Source organism: Dermacentor albipictus, chromosome 6 (genome assembly GCF_038994185.2).
Source record: "Dermacentor albipictus isolate Rhodes 1998 colony chromosome 6, USDA_Dalb.pri_finalv2, whole genome shotgun sequence".
In the NCBI taxonomy this organism is placed as follows: domain Eukaryota; kingdom Metazoa; phylum Arthropoda; class Arachnida; order Ixodida; family Ixodidae; genus Dermacentor; species Dermacentor albipictus.
In genome coordinates, this window is record NC_091826.1 from 11,011,385 (window position 1) to 11,038,177 (window position 26,793).

Here is a 26,793-nt window from a genome sequence, read left to right on the forward strand (position 1 = left end):
TGATAAATGGATGATTTGGCAAATCATAATTTTTCCGCGAAAATTTAAAAAACGGTAAGCCTATAGCCCATGAAAATATCTTTTTTTCCGACGAAAAATAAAGTACCTCTAAGGAGCTCGTTCTCCGTATATATCAGTCCCAGGGCATGCGCAGAGGCCGTTTAACTCGATAAATGGACGATTTGGCAAATAATAATTTTTCCCCGAAAATTGAAAAAACGGTAAGCCTATAGCCCATGAAAATATCTTTTTTTCCGACGAAAAATAAAGTACCTCTAAGGAGCTCGTTCACCGTATATATCAGTCCCAGGGCATGCGCAGAGGCCGTTTAACTTGATAAATGGATGATTTGGCAAATAATAATTTTTCCGCGAAAATTGAAAAAACGGTAAGCCTATAGCCCATGAAAATATCTTTTTTTCCGACGAAAAATAAAGTACCTCTAAGGAGCTCGTTCTCCCTATATATCAGTCCCAGGGCATGCACAGAGGCCGTTTAACTCGATAAATGGACGATTTGGCAAATATTAATTTTTCCCCGAAAATTGAAAAAACGGTAAGCCTATAGCCCATGAAAATATCTTTTTTTCCGACGAAAAATAAAGTACCTCTAAGGAGCTCGTTCTCCGTATATATCAGTCCCAGGGCATGCGCAGAGGCCGTTTAACTCGATAAATGGACGATTTGGCAAATAATAATTTTTCCCCGAAAATTGAAAAAACGGTAAGCCTATAGCCCATGAAAATATATTTTTTTCCGACGAAAAATAAAGTACCTCTAAGGAGCTCGTTCTCCGTATATATCAGTCCCAGGGCATGCGCAGAGGCCGTTTAACTCGATAAATGGACGATTTGGCAAATAATAATTTTTCCCCGAAAATTGAAAAAACGGTAAGCCTATAGCACATGAAAATATCTTTTTTTCCGACGAAAAATAAAGTACCTCTAAGGAGCTCGTTCTGCGTATATATCAGTCCCAGGGCATGCACAGAGGCCGTTTACCTCTATAAATGGACGATTTGGCAAATAATTTTTCCCCTAAAATTGAAAAAATGGTAAGCCTATAGCCCATGAGAATATCGTTTTTCCGACGAAAAATAAAGTGCCTCTAAGGAGCTCGTTCTCCGTATATATCAGTCCCAGGGCATGCGCAGAGGCCGTTTAACTCGATAAATGGACGATTTGGCAAATAATAATTTTTCCCCTAAAATTGAAAAAATGGTAAGCCTATAGCCCATGAAAATATCTTTTTTTCCGACGAAAAATAAAGTACCTCTAAGGACCTCGTTCACCGTATATATCAGTCCCAGGGCATGCGCAGAGGCCGTTTAACTTGATAAATGGATGATTTGGCAAATAATAATTTTTCCGCGAAAATTGAAAAAACGGTAAGCCTATAGCCCATGAAAATATCTTTTTTTCCGACGAAAAATAAAGTACCTCTAAGGAGCTCGTTCTCCGTATATATCAGTCCCAGGGCATGCGCAGAGGCCGTTTAACTCGATAAATGGACGATTTGGCAAATAATAATTTTTCCCCGAAAATTGAAAAAACGGTAAGCCTATAGCCCATGAAAATATCTTTTTTTCCGACGAAAAATAAAGTACCTCTAAGGAGCTCGTTCTCCGCATATATCAGTCCCAGGGCATGCGCAGTGGCCGTTTAACTCGATAAATGGACGATTTGGCAAATAATAATTTTTCCCCTAAAATTGAAAAAACGGTAAGCCTATAGCCCATGAAAATATCTTTTTTTCCGACGAAAAATAAAGTACCTCTAAGGAGCTCGTTCTCCGTATATATCAGACCCAGGGCATGCGCAGTGGCCGTTTAACTCTATAAATGGACGACTTGGCAAATAATTTTTCCCCTAAAATTGAAAAAATGGTAAGCCTATAGCCCATGAGAATATCGTTTTTCCGACGAAAAATAAATTGCCTCTAAGGAGCTCGTTCTCCTTATATATCAATCCCAGGGCATGCGCAGAGGCCGTTTAACTCGATAAATGGACGATTTGGCAAATAATAATTTTTCCCCGAAAATTGAAAAAATGGTAAGCCTATAGCCCATGAAAATATCTTTTTTTTCCGACGAAAAATAAAGTACCTCTAAGGAGCTCGTTCTCCGCATATATCAGTCCCAGGGCATGCGCAGAGGCTGTTTAACTCGATAAATGGACGATTTGGCAAATAATAATTTTTCCCCTAAAATTGAAAAATGGTAAGCCTATAGCCCATGAAAATATCTTTTTTTCCGACGAAAAATAAAGTACCTCTAAGGAGCTCGTTCACCGTATATATCAGTCCCAGGGCATGCGCAGAGGCCGTTTAACTCGATAAATGGACGATTTGGCAAATAATAATTTTTCCCCTAAAATTGAAAAAACGGTAAGCCTATAGCCCATGAAAATATCGTTTTTCCGACGAAAAATAAAGTACCTCTAAGGAGCTCGTTCTCCGTATATATCAGTCCCAGGGCATGCGCAGAGGCCGTTTAACTCGTTAAATGGACGATTTGGCAAATAATAATTTTTCCCCGAAAATTGAAAAAACGGTAAGCCTATAGCCCATGAAAATATCTTTTTTTCCGACGAAAAATAAAGTACCTATAAGGAGCTCGTTCTCCGTATATATCTGTCCCAGGGCATGCGCAGTGGCCGTTTACCTCGATTATTGGACGATTTGGCAAATAATAATTTTTCCCCGAAAATTGAAAAAACGGCAAGCCTATAGCCCATGAAAATATGTTTTTTTCCGACGAAAAATAAAGTACCTCTAAGGGGCTCGTTCTCCGTATATATCAGTCCCAGGGCATGCGCAGAGGCCGTTTAACTCGATAAATGGACGATTTGGCAAATATTAATTTTTCCCCTAAAATTGAAAAAATGGTAAGCCTATAGCCCATGAAAATATCTTTTTTTTCCGACGAAAAATAAAGTACCTCTAAGGAGCTCGTTCTCCGTATATATCAGTCCCAGGGCATGCGCAGTGGCCGTTTAACTCGATAAATGGACGATTTGGCAAATAATAATTTTTCCCCTAAAATTGAAAAAATGGTAAGCCTATAGCCCATGAAAATATCTTTTTTTCCGACGAAAAATAAAGTACCTCTAAGGAGCTCGTTCTCCGTATATATCAGTCCCAGGGCATGCGCAGTGGCCGTTTAACTCGATAAATGGACGATTTGGCAAATAATAATTTTTCCCCTAAAGTTGAAAAAACGGTAAGCCTATAGCCCATGAAAATATCGTTTTTCCGACGAAAAATAAAGTACCTCTAAGGAGCTCGTTCTCCGTATATATCTGTCCCAGGGCATGCGCAGTGGCCGTTTAACTCGATAAATGGACGATTTGGCAAATAATAATTTTTCCCCGAAAATTGAAAAAACGGTAAGCCTATAGCCCATGAAAATATCTTTTTTTCCGACGAAAAATAAAGTACCTCTAAGGAGCTCGTTCTCCGTATATATCAGTCCCAGGGCATGCGCAGAGGCCGTTTAACTCGATAAATGGACGATTTGGCAAATAATAATTTTTCCCCGAAAATTGAAAAAACGGTAAGCCTATAGCCCATGAAAATATCTTTTTTTCCGACGAAAAATAAAGTACCTCTAAGGAGCTCGTTCTCCGTATATATCAGTCCCAGGGCATGCGCAGAGGCCGTTTAACTCGTTAAATGGACGATTTGGCAAATAATAATTTTTCCCCGAAAATTGAAAAAACGGTAAGCCTATAGCCCATGAAAATATCTTTTTTTCCGACGAAAAATAAAGTACCTCTAAGGAGCTCGTTCTCCGTATATATCAGTCTCAGGGCATGCGCAGAGGCCGTTTAACTCGATAAATGGACGATTTGGCAAATAATAATTTTTCCCCTAAAATTGAAAAAATGGTAAGCCTATAGCCCATGAAAATATCTTTTTTTCCGACGAAAAATAAAGTACCTATAAGGAGCTCGTTCTCCGTATATATCTGTCCCAGGGCATGCGCAGTGGCCGTTTAACTCGATAAATGGACGATTTGGCAAATAATAATCTTTCCCCGAAAATTGAAAAAATGGTAAGCCTATAGCCCATGAAAATATCTTTTTTTCCGACGAAAAATAAAGTACCTCTAAGGAGCTCGTTCTCCGTATATATCTGTCCCAGGGCATGCGCAGTGGCCGTTTAACTCGATAAATGGACGATTTGGAAAATAATAATTTTTCCCCGAAAATTGAAAAAATGGTAAGCCTATAGCCCATGAAAATATCTTTTTTTCCGACGAAAAATAAAGTACCTCTAAGGAGCTCGTTCTCCGTATATATCAGTCCCAGGGCATGCGCAGAGGCCGTTTAACTCGATAAATGGACGATTTGGCAAATAATAATTTTTCCCCGAAAATTGAAAAAACGGTAAGCCTATAGCCCATGAAAATATCTTTTTTTCCGACGAAAAATAAAGTACCTCTAAGTAGCTAGTTCTCCGTATATATCAGTCCCAGGGCATGTGCAGAGGCCGTTTAACTCGATAAATGGACGATTTGGCAAATAATAATTTTTCCCCGAAAATTGAAAAAAACGGTAAGCCTATAGCCCATGAAAATATCTTTTTTTTCCGACGAAAAATAAAGTACCTCTAAGGAGCTCGTTCTCCGTATATATCAGTCCCAGGGCATGCGCAGTGGCCGTTTAACTCGATAAATGGACGATTTGGCAAATAATAATTTTTCCCCTAAAATTGAAAAAATGGTAAGCCTATAGCCCATGAAAATATCTTTTTTTCCGACGAAAAATTAAGTACCTCTAAGGAGCTCGTTCTCCGTATATATCAGTCCCAGGGCATGCGCAGTGGCCGTTTAACTCGATAAATGGACGATTTGGCAAATAATAATTTTTCCCCTAAAGTTGAAAAAACGGTAAGCCTATAGCCCATGAAAATATCGTTTTTCCGACGAAAAATAAAGTACCTCTAAGGAGCTCGTTCTCCGTATATATCTGTCCCAGGGCATGCGCAGTGGCCGTTTAACTCGATAAATGGACGATTTGGCAAATAATAATTTTTCCCCGAAAATTGAAAAAACGGTAAGCCTATAGCCCATGAAAATATCTTTTTTTCCGACGAAAAATAAAGTACCTCTAAGGAGCTCGTTCTCCGTATATATCAGTCCCAGGGCATGCGCAGAGGCCGTTTAACTCGATAAATGGACGATTTGGCAAATAATAATTTTTCCCCGAAAATTGAAAAAACGGTAAGCCTATAGCCCATGAAAATATCTTTTTTTCCGACGAAAAATAAAGTACCTCTAAGGAGCTCGTTCTCCGTATATATCAGTCCCAGGGCATGCGCAGAGGCCGTTTAACTCGTTAAATGGACGATTTGGCAAATAATAATTTTTCCCCGAAAATTGAAAAAACGGTAAGCCTATAGCCCATGAAAATATCTTTTTTTCCGACGAAAAATAAAGTACCTCTAAGGAGCTCGTTCTCCGTATATATCAGTCTCAGGGCATGCGCAGAGGCCGTTTAACTCGATAAATGGACGATTTGGCAAATAATAATTTTTCCCCTAAAATTGAAAAAATGGTAAGCCTATAGCCCATGAAAATATCTTTTTTTCCGACGAAAAATAAAGTACCTATAAGGAGCTCGTTCTCCGTATATATCTGTCCCAGGGCATGCGCAGTGGCCGTTTAACTCGATAAATGGACGATTTGGCAAATAATAATCTTTCCCCGAAAATTGAAAAAATGGTAAGCCTATAGCCCATGAAAATATCTTTTTTTCCGACGAAAAATAAAGTACCTCTAAGGAGCTCGTTCTCCGTATATATCTGTCCCAGGGCATGCGCAGTGGCCGTTTAACTCGATAAATGGACGATTTGGAAAATAATAATTTTTCCCCGAAAATTGAAAAAATGGTAAGCCTATAGCCCATGAAAATATCTTTTTTTCCGACGAAAAATAAAGTACCTCTAAGGAGCTCGTTCTCCGTATATATCAGTCCCAGGGCATGCGCAGAGGCCGTTTAACTCGATAAATGGACGATTTGGCAAATAATAATTTTTCCCCGAAAATTGAAAAAACGGTAAGCCTATAGCCCATGAAAATATCTTTTTTTCCGACGAAAAATAAAGTACCTCTAAGGAGCTCGTTCACCGTATATATCAGTCCCAGGGCATGCGCAGAGGCCGTTTAACTTGATAAATGGATGATTTGGCAAATAATAATTTTTCCGCGAAAATTGAAAAAACGGTAAGCCTATAGCCCATGAAAATATCTTTTTTTCCGACGAAAAATAAAGTACCTCTAAGGAGCTCGTTCTCCGTATATATCAGTCCCAGGGCATGCGCAGAGGCCGTTTAACTCGATAAATGGACGATTTGGCAAATAATAATTTTTCCCCGAAAATTGAAAAAACGGTAAGCCTATAGCCCATGAAAATATCTTTTTTTCCGACGAAAAATAAAGTACCTCTAAGGAGCTCGTTCTCCGTATATATCAGTCCCAGGGCATGCGCAGAGGCCGTTTAACTCGATAAATGGACGATTTGGCAAATAATAATTTTTCCCCGAAAATTGAAAAAACGGTAAGCCTATAGCCCATGAAAATATCTTTTTTTCCGACGAAAAATAAAGTACCTCTAAGGAGCTCGTTCTCCGTATATATCAGTCCCAGGGCATGCGCAGAGGCCGTTTAACTCGATAAATGGACGATTTGGCAAATAATAATTTTTCTCCGAAAATTGAAAAAACGGTAAGCCTATAGCCCATGAAAATATCTTTTTTTCCGACGAAAAATAAAGTACCTCTAAGGAGCTCGTTCTCCGTATATATCAGTCCCAGGGCATGCGCAGAAGCCGTTTAACTCGATAAATGGACGATTTGGCAAATAATAATTTTTCCCCGAAAATTGAAAAAACGGTAAGCCTATAGCCCATGAAAATATCTTTTTTTCCGACGAAAAATAAAGTACCTCTAAGGAGCTCGTTCTCCGTATATATCAGTCCCAGGGCATGCGCAGAGGCCGTTTAACTCGATAAATGGACGATTTGGCAAATAATAATTTTTCCCCTAAAATTGAAAAAATGGTAAGCCTATAGCCCATGAAAATATCTTTTTTTCCGACGAAAAATAAAGTACCTCTAAGGAGCTCGTTCTCCGTATATATCAGTCCCAGGGCATGCGCAGAGGCCGTTTAACTTGATAAATGGATGATTTGGCAAATCATAATTTTTCCGCGAAAATTTAAAAAACGGTAAGCCTATAGCCCATGAAAATATCTTTTTTTCCGACGAAAAATAAAGTACCTCTAAGGAGCTCGTTCTCCGTATATATCAGTCCCAGGGCATGCGCAGAGGCCGTTTAACTCGATAAATGGACGATTTGGCAAATAATAATTTTTCCCCGAAAATTGAAAAAACGGTAAGCCTATAGCCCATGAAAATATCTTTTTTTTCCGACGAAAAATAAAGTACCTCTAAGGAGCTCGTTCTCCGCATATATCAGTCCCAGGGCATGCGCAGAGGCCGTTTAACTCGATAAATGGACGATTTGGCAAATAATAATTTTTCCCCTAAAATTGAAAAAATGGTAAGCCTATAGCCCATGAAAATATCTTTTTTTCCGACGAAAAATAAAGTACCTCTAAGGAGCTCGTTCTCCGCATATATCAGTCCCAGGGCATGCGCAGAGGCCGTTTAACTCGATAAATGGACGATTTGGCAAATAATAATTTTTCCCCTAAAATTGAAAAAATGGTAAGCCTATAGCCCATGAAAATATCTTTTTTTCCGACGAAAAATAAAGTACCTCTAAGGAGCTCGTTCACCGTATATATCAGTCCCAGGGCATGCGCAGAGGCCGTTTAACTTGATAAATGGATGATTTGGCAAATAATAATTTTTCCGCGAAAATTGAAAAAACGGTAAGCCTATAGCCCATGAAAATATCTTTTTTTCCGACGAAAAATAAAGTACCTCTAAGGAGCTCGTTCTCCGTATATATCAGTCCCAGGGCATGCGCAGAGGCCGTTTAACTCGATAAATGGACGATTTGGCAAATAATAATTTTTCCCCGAAAATTGAAAAAACGGTAAGCCTATAGCCCATGAAAATATCTTTTTTTCCGACGAAAAATAAAGTACCTCTAAGGAGCTCGTTCTCCGTATATATCAGTCCCAGGGCATGCGCAGAGGCCGTTTAACTCGATAAATGGACGATTTGGCAAATAATAATTTTTCCCCGAAAATTGAAAAAACGGTAAGCCTATAGCCCATGAAAATATCTTTTTTTCCGACGAAAAATAAAGTACCTCTAAGGAGCTCGTTCTCCGTATATATCAGTCCCAGGGCATGCGCAGAGGCCGTTTAACTCGATAAATGGACGATTTGGCAAATAATAATTTTTCTCCGAAAATTGAAAAAACGGTAAGCCTATAGCCCATGAAAATATCTTTTTTTCCGACGAAAAATAAAGTACCTCTAAGGAGCTCGTTCTCCGTATATATCAGTCCCAGGGCATGCGCAGAAGCCGTTTAACTCGATAAATGGACGATTTGGCAAATAATAATTTTTCCCCGAAAATTGAAAAAACGGTAAGCCTATAGCCCATGAAAATATCTTTTTTTCCGACGAAAAATAAAGTACCTCTAAGGAGCTCGTTCTCCGTATATATCAGTCCCAGGGCATGCGCAGAGGCCGTTTAACTTGATAAATGGATGATTTGGCAAATCATAATTTTTCCGCGAAAATTTAAAAAACGGTAAGCCTATAGCCCATGAAAATATCTTTTTTTCCGACGAAAAATAAAGTACCTCTAAGGAGCTCGTTCTCCGTATATATCAGTCCCAGGGCATGCGCAGAGGCCGTTTAACTCGATAAATGGACGATTTGGCAAATAATAATTTTTCCCCGAAAATTGAAAAAACGGTAAGCCTATAGCCCATGAAAATATCTTTTTTTTCCGACGAAAAATAAAGTACCTCTAAGGAGCTCGTTCTCCGCATATATCAGTCCCAGGGCATGCGCAGAGGCCGTTTAACTCGATAAATGGACGATTTGGCAAATAATAATTTTTCCCCTAAAATTGAAAAAATGGTAAGCCTATAGCCCATGAAAATATCTTTTTTTCCGACGAAAAATAAAGTACCTCTAAGGAGCTCGTTCACCGTATATATCAGTCCCAGGGCATGCGCAGAGGCCGTTTAACTTGATAAATGGATGATTTGGCAAATAATAATTTTTCCGCGAAAATTGAAAAAACGGTAAGCCTATAGCCCATGAAAATATCTTTTTTTCCGACGAAAAATAAAGTACCTCTAAGGAGCTCGTTCTCCCTATATATCAGTCCCAGGGCATGCACAGAGGCCGTTTAACTCGATAAATGGACGATTTGGCAAATAATAATTTTTCCCCGAAAATTGAAAAAACGGTAAGCCTATAGCCCATGAAAATATCTTTTTTTCCGACGAAAAATAAAGTACCTCTAAGGAGCTCGTTCTCCGTATATATCAGTCCCAGGGCATGCGCAGAGGCCGTTTAACTCGATAAATGGACGATTTGGCAAATAATAATTTTTCCCCGAAAATTGAAAAAACGGTAAGCCTATAGCCCATGAAAATATATTTTTTTCCGACGAAAAATAAAGTACCTCTAAGGAGCTCGTTCTCCGTATATATCAGTCCCAGGGCATGCGCAGAGGCCGTTTAACTCGATAAATGGACGATTTGGCAAATAATAATTTTTCCCCGAAAATTGAAAAAACGGTAAGCCTATAGCACATGAAAATATCTTTTTTTCCGACGAAAAATAAAGTACCTCTAAGGAGCTCGTTCTGCGTATATATCAGTCCCAGGGCATGCACAGAGGCCGTTTAACTCTATAAATGGACGATTTGGCAAATAATTTTTCCCCTAAAATTGAAAAAATGGTAAGCCTATAGCCCATGAGAATATCGTTTTTCCGACGAAAAATAAAGTGCCTCTAAGGAGCTCGTTCTCCGTATATATCAGTCCCAGGGCATGCGCAGAGGCCGTTTAACTCGATAAATGGACGATTTGGCAAATAATAATTTTTCCCCTAAAATTGAAAAAATGGTAAGCCTATAGCCCATGAAAATATCTTTTTTTCCGACGAAAAATAAAGTACCTCTAAGGACCTCGTTCACCGTATATATCAGTCCCAGGGCATGCGCAGAGGCCGTTTAACTTGATAAATGGATGATTTGGCAAATAATAATTTTTCCGCGAAAATTGAAAAAACGGTAAGCCTATAGCCCATGAAAATATCTTTTTTTCCGACGAAAAATAAAGTACCTCTAAGGAGCTCGTTCTCCGTATATATCAGTCCCAGGGCATGCGCAGAGGCCGTTTAACTCGATAAATGGACGATTTGGCAAATAATAATTTTTCCCCGAAAATGAAAAAACGGTAAGCCTATAGCCCATGAAAATATCTTTTTTTCCGACGAAAAATAAAGTACCTCTAAGGAGCTCGTTCTCCGCATATATCAGTCCCAGGGCATGCGCAGTGGCCGTTTAACTCGATAAATGGACGATTTGGCAAATAATAATTTTTCCCCTAAAATTGAAAAAACGGTAAGCCTATAGCCCATGAAAATATCTTTTTTTCCGACGAAAAATAAAGTACCTCTAAGGAGCTCGTTCTCCGTATATATCAGACCCAGGGCATGCGCAGTGGCCGTTTAACTCGATAAATGGACGATTTGGCAAATAATAATTTTTCCCCTAAAATTGAAAAAATGGTAAGCCTATAGCCCATGAAAATATCTTTTTTTTTCGACGAAAAATAAAGTACCTCTAAGGAGCTCGTTCTCCGCATATATCAGTCCCAGGGCATGCGCAGAGGCTGTTTAACTCGATAAATGGACGATTTGGCAAATAATAATTTTTCCCCTAAAATTGAAAAAATGGTAAGCCTATAGCCCATGAAAATATCTTTTTTTCCGACGAAAAATAAAGTACCTCTAAGGAGCTCGTTCACCGTATATATCAGTCCCAGGGCATGCGCAGAGGCCGTTTAACTCGATAAATGGACGATTTGGCAAATAATAATTTTTCCCCTAAAATTGAAAAAACGGTAAGCCTATAGCCCATGAAAATATCGTTTTTCCGACGAAAAATAAAGTACCTCTAAGGAGCTCGTTCTCCGTATATATCTGTCCCAGGGCATGCGCAGTGGCCGTTTAACTCGATAAATGGACGATTTGGCAAATAATAATTTTTCCCCGAAAATTGAAAAAATGGTAAGCCTATAGCCCATGAAAATATCTTTTTTTCCGACGAAAAATAAAGTACCTCTAAGGAGCTCGTTCTCCGTATATATCAGTTGAAAAATTGAAAAAACGGTAAGCCTATAGCCCATGAAAATATCTTTTTTTTCCGACGAAAAATAAAGTACCTCTAAGGAGCTCGTTCTCCGTATATATCAGTCCCAAGGCACGCGCAGAGGCCGTTTAACTCGACAAATGGACGATTTGGCGAATAATAATTTTTCCCCGAAAATTGAAAAATTTGAAATTGAAGAATTTTCCTACGAAAAATAAGGTACCTCTAAGGAGCTCGTTCTCCGTATCTATCAGTCCCAGGGCATGCGTAGAGGCCGTTTAACTCGATAAATGGACGATTTGGCAAATAATGATTTTTCCCCTAAAATTGAAAAAATGGTAAGCCTATAGCCCATGAGAATATCGTTTTTCCGACGAAAAATAAAGTGCCTCTTAGGAGCTCGTTCTCCGTATATATCAGTCCCAGGGCATGCGCAGAGGCCGTTTAACTCGATAAATGGACGATTTGGCAAATAATGATTTTTCCCCTAAAATTGAAAAAATGGTAAGCCTATAGCCCATGAGAATATCGTTTTTACGACGAAAAATAAAGTGCCTCTAAGGAGCTCGTTCTCCGTATATATCAGTCCCAGGGCATGCGCAGAGGCCGTTTAACTCGATAAATGGACGATTTGGCAAATAATAATTTTTCCCCTAAAATTGAAAAAATGGTAAGCCTATAGCCCATGAGAATATCGTTTTTCCGACGAAAAATAAAGTGCCTCTAAGGAGCTCGTTCTCCGTATATATCAGTCCCAGGGCATGCGCAGAGGCCGTTTAACTCGATAAATGGACGATTTGGCAAATAATAATTTTTCCCCTAAAATTGAAAAAATGGTAAGCCTATAGCCCATGAAAATATCTTTTTTTCCGACGAAAAATAAAGTACCTCTAAGGACCTCGTTCACCGTATATATCAGTCCCAGGGCATGCGCAGAGGCCGTTTAACTTGATAAATGGATGATTTGGCAAATAATAATTTTTCCGCGAAAATTGAAAAAACGGTAAGCCTATAGCCCATGAAAATATCTTTTTTTCCGACGAAAAATAAAGTACCTCTAAGGAGCTCGTTCTCCGTATATATCATTCCCAGGGCATGCGCAGAGGCCGTTTAACTCGATAAATGGACGATTTGGCAAATAATAATTTTTCCCCGAAAATTGAAAAAACGGTAAGCCTATAGCCCATGAAAATATCTTTTTTTCCGACGAAAAATAAAGTACCTATAAGGAGCTCGTTCTCCGTATATATCAGTCCCAGGGCATGCGCAGTGGCCGTTTAACTCGATAAATGGACGATTTGGCAAATAATTTTTCCCCTAAAATTGAAAAAATGGTAAGCCTATAGCCCATGAGAATATCGTTTTTCCGACGAAAAATAAATTGCCTCTAAGGAGCTCGTTCTCCTTATATATCAATCCCAGGGCATGCGCAGAGGCCGTTTAACTCGATAAATGGACGATTTGGCAAATAATAATTTTTCCCCGAAAATTGAAAAAATGGTAAGCCTATAGCCCATGAAAATATCTTTTTTTTCCGACGAAAAATAAAGTACCTCTAAGGAGCTCGTTCTCCGCATATATCAGTCCCAGGGCATGCGCAGAGGCTGTTTAACTCGATAAATGGACGATTTGGCAAATAATAATTTTTCCCCTAAAATTGAAAAAATGGTAAGCCTATAGCCCATGAAAATATCTTTTTTTCCGACGAAAAATAAAGTACCTCTAAGCAGCTCGTTCTCCGTATATATCAGTCCCAGGGCATGCGCAGAGGCCGTTTAACTCGATAAATGGACGATTTGGCAAATAATAATTTTTCCCCGAAAATTGAAAAAACGGTAAGCCTATAGCCCATGAAAATATCTTTTTTTCCGACGAAAAATAAAGTACCTCTAAGGAGCTCGTTCTCCGTATATATCAGTTGAAAAATTGAAAAAACGGTAAGCCTATAGCCCATGAAAATATCTTTTTTTTCCGACGAAAAATAAAGTACCTCTAAGGAGCTCGTTCTCCGTATATATCAGTCCCAGGGCACGCGCAGAGGCCGTTTAACTCGATAAATGGACGATTTGGCAAATAATAATTTTTCCCCGAAAATTGAAAAATTTGAAATTGAAGAATTTTCCTACGAAAAATAAGGTACCTATAAGGAGCTCGTTCTCCGTACATATCAGTCCCAGGGCATGCGCAGTGGCCGTTTAACTCGATAAATGGACGATTTGGCAAATAATAATTTTTCCCCTAAAATTGAAAAAACGGTAAGCCTATAGCCCATGAAAATATCGTTTTTCCGACGAAAAATAAAGTACCTCTAAGGAGCTCGTTCTCCGTATATATCTGTCCCAGGGCATGCGCAGTGGCCGTTTAACTCGATAAATGGACGATTTGGCAAATAATAATTTTTCCCCGAAAATTGAAAAAATGGTAAGCCTATAGCCCATGAAAATATCTTTTTTTCCGACGAAAAATAAAGTACCTCTAAGGAGCTCGTTCTCCGTATATATCAGTTGAAAAATTGAAAAAACGGTAAGCCTATAGCCCATGAAAATATCTTTTTTTTCCGACGAAAAATAAAGTACCTCTAAGGAGCTCGTTCTCCGTATATATCAGTCCCAGGGCACGCGCAGAGGCCGTTTAACTCGACAAATGGACGATTTGGCAAATAATAATTTTTCCCCGAAAATTGAAAAATTTGAAATTGAAGAATTTTCCTACGAAAAATAAAGTACCTATAAGGAGCTCGTTCTCCGTATATATCAGTCCCAGGGCATGCGCAGTGGCCGTTTAACTCGATAAATGGACGATTTGGCAAATAATAATTTTTCCCCTAAAATTGAAAAAACGGTAAGCCTATAGCCCATGAAAATATCGTTTTTCCGACGAAAAATAAAGTACCTCTAAGGAGCTCGTTCTCCGTATATATCTGTCCCAGAGCATGCGCAGTGGCCGTTTAACTCGATAAATGGACGATTTGGCAAATAATAATTTTTCCCCTAAAATTGAAAAAACGGTAAGCCTATAGCCCATGAAAATATCTTTTTTTCCGACGAAAAATAAAGTACCTCTAAGGAGCTCGTTCTCCGTATCTATCAGTCCCAGGGCATGCGTAGAGGCCGTTTAACTCTATAAATGGACGATTTGGCAAATAATTTTTCCCCTAAAATTGAAAAAATGGTAAGCCTATAGCCCATGAGAATATCGTTTTTCCGACGAAAAATAAAGTGCCTCTAAGGAGCTCGTTCTCCGTATATATCAGTCCCAGGGCATGCGCAGAGGCCGTTTAACTCGATAAATGGACGATTTGGCAAATAATGATTTTTCCCCTAAAATTGAAAAAATGGTAAGCCTATAGCGCATGAGAATATCGTTTTTACGACGAAAAATAAAGTGCCTCTAAGGAGCTCGTTCTCCGTATATATCAGTCCCAGGGCATGCGCAGAGGCCGTTTAACTCGATAAATGGACGATTTGGCAAATAATAATTTTTCCCCTAAAATTGAAAAAATGGTAAGCCTATAGCCCATGAGAATATCGTTTTTCCGACAAAAAATAAAGTGCCTCTAAGGAGCTCGTTCTCCGTATATATCAGTCCCAGGGCATGCGCAGAGGCCGTTTAACGCGATAAATGAACGATTAGGCAAAGAATAATTTTTCCCCTAAAATTGAAAAAAATGGTAAGCCTATAGCCCATGAAAATATCGTTTTTCCGACGAAAAATAAAGTACCTCTAAGGAGCTCGTTCTCCGTATATATCAGTCCCAGGGCATGCGCAGAGGCCGTTTAACTCGATAAATGGACGATTTGGCAAATAATAATTTTTCCCCTAAAATTGAAAAAATGGTAAGCCTATAGCCCATGAAAATATCTTTTTTTCCGACGAAAAATAAAGTACCTCGAAGGAGCTCGTTCTCCGTATGTATCAGTCCCAGGGCATGCGCAGAGGCCGTTTAACACGATAAATGAACGATTAGGCAAAGAATAATTTTTCCCCTAAAATTGAAGAAAATGGTAAGCCTATAGCCCATGAGAATATAGTTCTTCCGACGAAAAATAAAGTAACTTTAAGGAGCTCGTTCTCCGTATATATCAGTCCCAGTGCATGCGCCGGCGCCGTTTATCGCGATAAATAAACCATTAGGCACAGAATAACATTCCCCGAAAAATGAGAGAAATGGTAAGCCTATAGCCCATGAAAATATCACTTTTCCAAAGAAATATGGTGTCTCAAAGCACTGATTCTCTGCATATATCAGTCCAGCGGTTTGCGCAGACGCCGGTTATCGCGATAAATAAACGATTAGGCACAGAATAATTTTGCATGAAAGCCCATGAAGATATCACTTTTCCGAAGAAAAATAAAGTGTCTGAAAAGTGCTGATTCTCTGCATATATCAGTCCCCGCCCGGGCTTGCGCAGATGCCGTTTATTGCGATAAATATACCATTAGGCACAGAATAATTTTTCCTGATAAATGGAAAAAAATGGTGAAATATCGTTTCAGCGAGATTCAATAAATCCTTTTTAAAGCACTGTTTCTTCGCATAGATCACTTCTCGTGCGTGCATTGAAGCCTCTTTACGCGATAAGTAACCGAATCGGCGAAGAATAATTTTCTCCCAAAAATGATAAAAATACTAATCCTATAGCCCATGAAAATATCGTTTCAGCGACGTTCAATAAACCCCATTGCGGTGGCCGAGCGTACAGTTGGTCTCCTATGTTATCCGGAAAAACCTTTGTCTCGGTATCGACAGCCGTACCGCCGTTAATCATCGAATTGGCGGTGCAGACGCCAATGCTGGAATACATGTGTCCACTGCGTATCCGGCTCGGCCTTTCATCAAGACAATTCGTGCCTGCACACCCACGTCGCTGTCACCTCTATCTTATATATTTTCTTTCCTGTGAGGCAGGCGCCGCTATTCGAACCCCCGTCCTTACGGGTGCGATCTGAACACTTCAGCCACTCGGCTACCGGGACAGCACAAGCAACAGCCGTTGCCTCATCGACCAATAGCTTGGCCAGCTTGCCCGTCATAGTGGACTACGTTCCCGCAGTTTATTCTGGCGACGAGATAGGACGTGCTCTATTCCCACGCTGTCCCCGCTAAAATGGGCCGTACGCCACCAGTGACGCTTGTTGCGTGATGACGCTAGACTGTAGAGCGTCCACTTTGCAGCTGCGTAGTGTAACTGCGGCGCGGTTGAAGCGCGCGTGCGTTGCGCGCCTTTAGTGGATGCCGAATCGTTAGAAACGCTTCAATTGTATTTCGATTTGGACACCCGTGACCCGGTTTGGTAGCGCTGTGACATGCTGCGATGTGCGGTGATTTGATGCTGTTCACTTTCTCTGTCAAAGGGAGACCTGGGTCTGCTCATAAAAGGAATTCAGATAGTTGCCCTCGGCGGTTGATTGGTGACATTCTGACGCATCTCGATGCTCAAAGAACCCCGATGTACACGGGAACGCAAGTGCTAATGTGCTATGTTGTAGGTAGTGAACGGATACTTCGCATGTGATAATGACACTTTTAATGAGGTAAACGAAGTGAGACTAGGCACACACGGCGTTAGTTAATACATGGCACGTTTATTTCGAAGCTCGTAAACGTACTTACACGAGGCAAAGCATGTCACTGGGCAAGTCAGAGAACACACGCACAAATGAAATCAAGAGTAGGCTCCACCGATAGGCTAGCTAAACCTTCTCAGCTTTTAGTGTTTGTAGTCTACAAATGCGCAAATGTCGCAATGACGAAAAAAATACGATGTGGAACTAATTTTTGCATTATCAAGAAAAATGTCATCGAACTGATTCGAACGTTTCGTTTAAGGCTGTAACATTTATCCTACATGTGTCTATACCTGATAAAATGTCGCGCTTGTTAATGATGGTACGAATGTTACAAAAAAGGAAAGACGCTTTTCACTGACGCGTGACGCAGACTACGCCTGACTGGCATTGGTTGATATTGACACGCGTGTGCGCCTACCAACGCATAGCGAGTTAGATGCAGGTATGGCGGCATGTCCTTTTAGGGTTACAGTTGTGGGGTCGGGCGCGTTCCTGTTGATAAGAAGCGTTTTATATCCCAACTGAAAACTAGGCATACCGGGCTGATAGAGTTCAGGCGAAATCTATAAGCTTTTCTGCGAAGTTGGCATGTGTCATGTGAAAAGTGTTCACTGTCTGCAGTTATTTGTTCCCTAAGTCTCTGTCGAGTGGAAAGCACTGTGTTTTTGATGCCATAGTTAGAAAATACTTGACAATTATAGGGCGGCATTTATCTGAAGCATAAACACTGAGGTGGTGGGCACGTTCAATCAAATTTTTGCGCAGTTCGTCAAGAGCCGTTCCCAAACATTGTCTAATTTCTGTTGCGGACTGCACCCTTGTTTCTTATAGGTCAGGCGTCCTACAAAAAACAGATTGCTGCGTCGTGACTGATCGTCCGTCTCATCCATGTCGGGAATCTACAGTGGCAGGCCGAACGTCAGCCCCCCCAACTGAGCTTTCTGTTTCGTGTAGCCTGCTGAAGTTCGTAAATAGGTTTCGTTTTACCTTCCAGCTCATTTAGGGTGGCATGAATGGCACCGATCTTTCCGTCAGTGCTTTTCTGGCACTTCTAAAAAAAAAGTTGAAATTAAATTATGGGGTTTTGCATGCCAAAACCACTTCTTGATTATGAGGCACGTCGTAGTGGAGAACTCCGGAAATTTTGACGACCTGGGGTTCGTTAACGTGCACCTAAATCTAAGTACACGTGTGTTTTCGCCCCCATCGGAATGCGGCCGCTGTGGCCGGGATTCGATCCCGCGACCTCGTGCTCACCAGCCCAACACCATAGCCACTGAGCCACCATGGCGGGTCTGGCACTTCTTGATTGCCTTGACAATAGAAGCCAGCTCGGACTGACACTTGGCAGATTGCGTCATACGAGCCTCTAGGCCCTTCTTTAGGAATTGCAAAACTAACATTTCTTTGCTCGGAAGGATACTGAGGCAAAGACTCAATTTCATGACGTGCCGTAGAAAATCTGTGTGGTCCTGGGTTCACTAAAACATCGGCGCTACACAGAAGCAATAACAATATTGAGAAACAATCGCACACTGTCAAACAATGGTACATGTGGACACGGAAGTACGAGCAGACAACGATTGTCACTTTTTTTAACATACAAGGAAGAACTCCTACGCGCACATGTAACACGCAAAAGCGCAGAACGTGAACGGTGCTGTCCATCATGGTGTCTCCATGCCCGCTGAAGTAATTAGGCGTCGTGTTTCCCGTGCTTTATGCTGGCCAGGTAAGGTGACGTCGACACTGACGCTGTAGATGCACAGGAAATTGTGACGTTCTGGCGCGTACCAGAGGCGGATTTCACGTCCGCGCGTAGGTATAACAAGGTGCAGATAGCTGCAACTTTATTCCTCGACGGCTTGGATGGCTGAAGATCCCGTCCGGTGGATACATTGCGGAAACAGCGCCAGGAAGGCAGCAACAGAAACCTGTAACGCGCAAGGGACGCGGAACATGAACGGTGCTGTCCGTCATGGTGCCTCCATGACCACACAGGATTCAATTAAGAATTCAATCTTGATAGTCTTGAGAACACCCGCCCCCCACCTGTAAAGAACAAGAAAGGAACAGCCCAAATGCAAAAAAGTATACTTTGGAAGTATGTGTATATACAGGGTGTCCCAGCTAATTTTAACCAGAGCTTAAAAATAAGCGAATGCCACGTTTTTGGACAGAACCAAGGAAGGTAATGTTGTTTGCCGTCGCTTGAAGATATTCAACTGACTTTTTCATTCCGCCTAATTAGATAATTATCAAAAATAATTAACAAATTTCTCAAATATTATAATTAGATGAAAAGTGTCAATGAGTAAATTGTAGAGCAACATGAAAAGCTCCCGGTACAGCTTTCTGTTGCTCAATACGTGCTACACATAAGTGCTTTTCCTACCGTGAAAGAAGCCCGCGAATACGCGCAAGGTCCTTCGAGCGGCCAGTCGCACGGCAATTTAGCGTGCATTCGCGGGCTTCTTTCATGCTCAGAAAAATACTTTTATGTAGGACGTATTGAGCAGCACGTATTGAGCGACTTTAACTCAGGAAGAGGATCTTAGTGTTGAAGCAATGAACGACACCCTTATGGGTATCATTAAGGAGTGTGCAATAGAAGTCGGTGGTAACTCCATTAGACAGGATACCAGTAAGATATATATCGCAGGAGACAAATATCTGATCAAGAAACGCCAATGTATGAAAGCCTCTAACCCTACAGCTAGAATAGAACAGCAAGAACTTTCCGAGTTAATAAACAAGCGCAAGACAGCTGACATAAGAAAGTATGATATAGATAGAATTGAACATGCTCTCAGGAACGGAGGGTGCCTAAAAGCAGTGAAGAGGAAACTGGGAATAGGCAACAATCAGATCTATCCGTTAAGAGACAAAGCCGGGAATATCATTACTAATGTGGATTAGATAGTTCAAGTGGCTGAGGAATTCTATAGAGATTTATACAGTACCAGTGGCACCCACGACGATAATGGAAGAGAGAATAGTCTAGAGGAACTTGAAATCCCACAAGTAACGCCGGAAGAAGTAAAGAAAGCCTTGATACTATGCAAAGGGGGAAGGCAGCTGGGGAGGATCAGGTAACAGCAGATTTGGTGAAGGATGGTGGGCACATTGTTCTAGAAAAACTGGCCACCCTGTATACGCAATGCCTCATGACCTCGAGTGTACCGGAATCTTGGAAGAACATTAACGTAGTCCTAATCCATAACAAAGGGAAAAAGACTTGAAAAATTATAGACCGATCAGCTTACTGTCCGTTGCCTACAAAAGATTTACTAAGGTAATCGCCAATAGAATCAGGAACACCTTAGACATCTGTCAACCAAAGGACCAGGCAGGATTCCGTTAAGGCTACTCAACAATAGACCATATTCACACTATCAATTAGGTGATAGAGAAATGTACGGAATATAACCAACCCTTAACATAGCTTTCATTGATTACGAGAAAGCGTTTGATTCAATCGAAACCTCAGCAGTCATGGAGGCATTACAGAATCAGGGTGTAGAAGAGCCGTTACTGAATGATATCTATAGCGGCTCCACAGCCACCGTAGTCCTCCATAGAGAAAGCAACAAAATAAAGAAAGGCATCAAGCAGGGAGATACGATCTCTCTAATGCTATTCACAGAGTGTTTACAGGACGTATTCAGAGACCTGGATTTGGAAGAATTGGGGATAAGAGTTAACGGAGAATACCTTAGTAACTTGCCATTCGCTGATGATATTGCCTTGCTTAGTAACTCAGGGGACCAATTGCAATGCATGCTCACTGACCTGGAGAGGCAAAGCAGAAGGGTGGGTTTGAAAATTAACCTGCAGAAACCTAAAGTAACGTTTAACAGTCTCGGAAGAGAACAGCAGTTTACGATAGGTAGCGAGGCACTGGAAGTGGCAAGGGAATACATCTACTTAGGACAGGTAGTGACCGCGGATCCGGATCATGAGACTGAAATAATCAGAAGAATAAGAATGGACTGGGATGCATTTGGCAGGCATTCTGAACAGCAGGTTGCCATTATCCCTCAAGAGAAAAGTATATAATAGCTGTGTCTTACCAGTACTGTCGTACGGGGCAGAAACCTGGAGGCTTACGAAAAGGGTTCTACTTAAATTGAGGACGACGCAACGAGCGATGGAAAGAAGAATGATGGGTGTAACGTTAAGGTATAAGAATAGAGCAGATTGGGTGAGGGAACAAACGCGACTTAATGACATCTTAGTTGAAATCAAGAAAAAGAAATAAGCATGGGCAGGACATGTAATGAGGATGGAAGATAACCGATGGTCATTAAGGGTAACGGAGTGGATTCCAAGAGAAGGGAAGCATAGCAGGGGGTGGCAGAAAGTTAGGTGGGCGTATGAGATTAAGAAGTTGGCAGGGACATGGCCACAATTAGTACATGACCGGGGTAGTTGAAGAAGTATGGAAGAGGCCTTTGCCCTGCAGTGGGCGTAACCAGGGTGATGATGATGATGATGACTGAGAAGCAAGAAGCTGTACCGCGAGATTTTCATGTTGCTCTAGAATTTACTCATTGCCAATTTTCATCTTATTTTAATATTTGAAATATTATCTAGTTAAATTATTAAGTCAGGTTATCTAATTATAGTGGACTGAAAAAAATTTCAGTGACAGCAAACAACATTACCTTGGTTCTGTTCAGCTACATTGCATTCACACATTTTTAAACTCTGGTTAAAATGAGCTGGGACACCCTGTATACTGCATATGGTGCGCCAATGTCACTGCTTGCGTCATCGCGGAATTTCGGCTATTAAATCTGACGGGACTTAGTTTCACTGTAATGCGCCCAAATCATCGTTCTGAAGACCCCGTTTGTCGCAGGCGATGTGAACTGAGGAAAATTTGTGCGGTCCGTTCTGCCACGATTTTTCTGAGGATAAGTTACTCGTTGGCATAAAACAAGCGTCGGAACGTTTTAAACGAGTACTGTAAGATTCTAAATCGGTCCATTGTTTGACGTCAGTGCCGGTTTAAGCTATATGTCAGCATCCGTCGTGGTGGCTCTGGCTATGGAGTTCTGCTGCTAAGCACGAGGTCGCGGGTCGGATTCCAGGCGGCATTTAGATGAGAGCGAAGTGAAAAAAAAGAAATAGAGAGAAAGAGAGAGATGGACGCTTGTGTACTTAGATTTAAGTGTGCGTTAAAGAACCCCAGGTTAATCCAGAGCCTTCTAATATGTATGGCGTCTCTTTATAGCCTCCGGAGTTGTTTTCTTTCGTTATTGTTTCCATGAAAAGATGGGGGAGGCTAGGGGAAAAAAAAGCATAGAAGTGGCTTGGAGGAGCCCTAATGCGAAGCCTAAGTAATCGTTCGTAGGCTATTGGTTTGGTTACGTCATTCTTTCTTTTTAAATTCATCTCAGTTTTATTCGGCATCATGTCACAGTGCCAGGGGCACAAACAAAAGGTTCCAAAATGTAGCAGTTTGACGGAAATCTGTGCTCCCTACATCACGTGGCATCAAGTCTTTTCTTTTACATGTGTTGAAACACTCAGAAATAAGGACTAAAAACAAAACATGGCACTTACCGTCCAAAATTCAGCTCCATCTACGTATAAATACAAAATATTAAAAAGACAGCAATTACAAATTATGAGTAGAGACATTCCTTCATTTGCCTTTCCGGCTATTTTCTTGAGTTACCACTGATTAGTATTACCAGTTAGGAATACCAGAGGAATGGTTAGTTAAATGAAAAATACTCACAAGAACACATTCTGCAGTTCTCTACATGAAACTCAATCTAAATCAACACGCACATTACTAGTATAGCACGAGTTTATTCGTTAATGTAAGCCGAATACGGAGCGTTTGGTTGACCATAGTTTGTCCTGCGGCAATTAACATGCCAGTTCTCGTTTCGCGGGTATTATATATGAAGTCATTGCTTTATAATCTAGCAAGCTTTCACAAAGAAGTGTCCTTGTTATAAATGCTGAGCCTATAGCAGCGACAAAGCCGGATATCATACAAGGAATCAATAATACGAGGAACTTTCCGAAAGTAAGCTTTGTCATGTTTCTTTTTAAGAGAAGATGGCACACCAGGTGAAGCAATCAATAGCCATAATAATCCACTCCCGTTGCTGGTTCAACGACGGAAGGAGCATCAGCGCAGGAGGAATGACGCATGCGCAGAGCGCCGAAGAAGAGAGAGCAGCAGCAGACCGGCGTGCCCCAGGTTACTCCGAATACAAATCACGACGTCAGGCAGACGTCGTGATTTGGGCAGACGTCGTGAAAACTACGAATTATACGCTTCTGCAGCACTAGCAGTTATGCAATGTTAACATGTGTTGTTGTTTCCCAGGCGATTTAAGGTTGAAGAAAACAGCGAATTATAAAGCAATAAATTTACTGCTACGGGAAAAGTCAGAAATGGTACTGCGTAAGGTCAACAGTTCCCCAAAATTATAAAGGGAGGCTTTCCTTTGCGAACCTCGCAGGTTTTCGGGACCGTGGTCGCTGCGGCCTGGCTGTTCCGTTGCCGAATGGGCCAACCAATCACAGGCGGAGGACGCGCACCGCTGGGTTCCTTGCGCTACCACCAGAAGGCTAGATAAGATAATACCAGAGTGCGAGACTTTCCGCGAATGCCGTGGCGTTGTAGCTTAACTCTTTCGTTACCGCGAGAAAATGGCCGTTTTTCATAGGTCTCGGAAGAAATTTTTTTGCCAGTACAAATAATATTCCAGAACACGTTGCAGCATGCCAAATTGCACATAATGAAATGCTCTTTCCAAAAACATAAGTTACAAAGCAAACAATTTATTAGGGAACATACAAAAAATTCGGAAAAGTGCCATTTTTGTGGCGAGTTGATAAAAACAAGAAAGAAAAGGCACAATATCTACATACACATTATTAAGAAAGAAAATTTAGAATATACATTTTGAAGATCAATGACTCAGGAATACTGTCTAAAAAAATTAATTCTCTGTACCGCGCCGTTCTTCAGCTACATAAAAAAAAGTAAAGACCGGGAACAGCTTCAGCGCTCGTGCCATGCGGTGAAGCAGATGCGCGTTTTCGTGAGGCACAGGTGCACTTCGCAGTTTTCGCAGAAAACGTTTGTCTTTTGTTCGATTTTGCGTTCCTGATAGCACATCCTTCAGTTTCGCCTTTTCGGCATCTTTTGCGGATGGTGCGGCACTTCTTTTGGGACAGGATGCACTCTGGGAACCTCTTCATCATCAAGCTCGAGCAGCTGTTGGGTGAGCTCCATCCGAAAAGAAAGTTGGTCGAAGTGGGCGCTCCTCTGCAATTCCGGTGTTGAGAGGTGTTGCTGGCGGTGCTCTTGAAAAAGAATGAAGCTATTCACAACAGCCATGTCAATACAATGAAAGAAGAGCGTCTTCCACCACCTCACGCACTTCATCAAAACGTTATAGGATGCAATCAGCTGATCCGACTTATCAACTCCAAGCATCCCGGAATTATAGTCGTCAATCAGCACCGGCTTTTCGATTGGGATGATAGTCCACACGCCGCCTCTTCTCTTCTTTCCTTCTCTTTCCTTTCCTATAAATGAGCAGTCCAATGAACTTCACTAATTCGTCGGGAGTCACTTCCTTCCACGACCCATCTCTTTCAGCATAGCTTGGAAGCTCCAAAATATGCATCCAAGCATATTTATTCGTGTTCTTGCAGATAGTATTTATTACTTCTGCGGTGAAGAACAGGAGGAAAAAATCGCGCGCCGTTGTAAAGCGTCTTGCGCTGCTCCGAAGTGCTGGGCCGAGATGTGCTCCGGGCGGCCTTGTTGGCGTGAACTGAAGTTTCTTCACAGCCGGTGGCAGCACATCCTGGCCTAGCGACGTACGGACCCTGCAGATAGCAAGAATAGCTCTAAGCTTGTGCACAAAGGTCGGCAGATAAGCGCGCGCGACGCCGGTGACTGCTCAAGGCCGTAAAGGTAACTCACCGGTGAGCAGCTGCGGATGTCCCGGGCTGACTCGAAACATCGTCGCCGTCAGAGCTTGAAGCAGAAGTACTGTCATCTTCGGACTCGAAGCTCGAATCCTCGTCACTAAAATCAGGTGCGGGTGAAGAATACTTTCGAGCAGAACGCTTTCCGCGCGGCGCAGTTGCGTCCGACGACGACGCCATGGCAGAGACCGGAGCGACTGGCGTTGTTGCGATAGTAACACCGGATGCGGCCCTCTGGCGGATTTAACAAGAGAAGCGAAACCAAAACTGCTGCAAACTGGCTGTAAAGGCTAGGTATACATGTTGGACATGAGGCGGACCTTCAGGAATGCGTTTTCGTGGAATAAAACGACCCGAACTCCAAGTCAAAGCTCACTAGTGAATAGCTGGCGTCATTTTCGGGTAATTATCCCCACTCAACGCCGCCAGATAACAAAGCCGACAATATGATTCAATATTTGACTTGCTGGGAGCCTTTTGATCACAAAAATTTCACGCTAATGCTGAATTACCACGAGTGGCAGTATTTTTTCTCAAGCGCGGCCGCCACGCCCCCTTTTGCAACAACACGCGCACATTAGTTCTCAAAAAGGCGCATCAAAAATCAGAACGTCGCCAGAGCGGGAAAATTTAAACTGGTTCTACAAGTGCACTGCCTAGACTAACCACTGGATGGCGCTAGCTGCACGAGAAACGATTCCAACATGTCGAAATCGGCTGTTTAAAGCATCGATCACCGGTGATCGATTTGAATAGGCGTGGTAACGAAAGAGTTAAGTAAGATAAGATGGCTAACGCAGTCGAAAGCTCTGTTAATGTCCAGAAAATGACACGCACTAAATCCTGATTCTCAGAGTTTTCTAATGTATGCTCCTCCTCATCGAGAAGTGCTAGCTTTGTCTACTTGTTCCTCCAAGAGCCGTATAAGGAGTTGCGTATTATTAGTGACAGGACGTTCAGTAACTAAATCGAAACTACTGTTTTAAGCACTTGTGACAGGCGCAAAGCTCTCATTTAAGGTACGTATGTGCCAAATAGAAGGGCGCTAAGTAACTTTCCAGCGAATCGTCGCGTAGCTCAGTTTGAGACCTTTTCACAGCGATGCTCTCGTCTGCAGCAAAGCTGTTAATAACAGCTTTTACATCGGCAAAGTGTTTGTGGTATTAATCGGCTGCCTTCACCGAAGTTCCCCAGCTGGTGATAACATTATAAACAAAACAAGGCTAGAACTAAACACGGAAAAATGCATTTTCTAGGCTCTGAAAATCCATTATATAGGAACCAACATCGAAATATACATTTATAAGCACAATCCACTAAAATGTATTTGTGCACGTAGTTCGTGATTATTTGTTAAATGGACACTCTAAAAATGCAAGAAACAAGTTGGAATTCTGCCTAAAACTCTCTACTTATTATGTCATAACATTTGGCGAATGACCTAGTTTGATAATAATCCTTCCAGGACCTTTAGAGAAAATCGACAAAATTGAAATCCGACGATAATTTGATAACCCGTTTCTGTTGCCCTTTATGTAAAGGACGGCTACTTTGGCTAACTGCGTGTATCGCGGGAAAATTCCAACACAGAGACAAAGGTTATAAATATGTACTAAGCAGTCCGAGATTGTATGACTGGAGTATACTTCACCGGTTTTATTTGAACTCCTGAACCATCTAGGGATTTGCTATTGTTGAGGCTCGTGAACACTGCAGAAGCATCCGTTTCTGAAAGAGGCCCTGAAAATATGGCAGGATCGCTACATTTATTGCACGGCCTGCTAGCGCTGCCAACGCAAAACACGATAGCTTGATAAACGCCAAATTCTTGTCATTGAATCAGGCGGTGGTGCCTGTACGACTTGTTCGTAAAATGTAAAATACAACTTGCTGTTGTTCTTTGCCTTTTAGTAGTTCTCGCAGATTGATAGCAGCGC

The 26,793-nt window shown here is 41.4% G+C and overlaps 1 long non-coding RNA gene across 1 annotated transcript; it reads right to left on the reverse strand.

Annotated features, from left to right (window-relative positions):
- Positions 1-23,675: 23,675 nt before the first annotated feature.
- LOC135914214 (uncharacterized) lies at positions 23,676-25,568 on the reverse strand. Its single transcript, XR_010568252.1, has 2 exons — positions 24,852-25,568; positions 23,676-24,754 (listed from the first exon to the last, which is right to left on the reverse strand). It is a non-coding gene; the product is annotated as an uncharacterized lncRNA (long non-coding RNA).
- Positions 25,569-26,793: the final 1,225 nt, after the last annotated feature.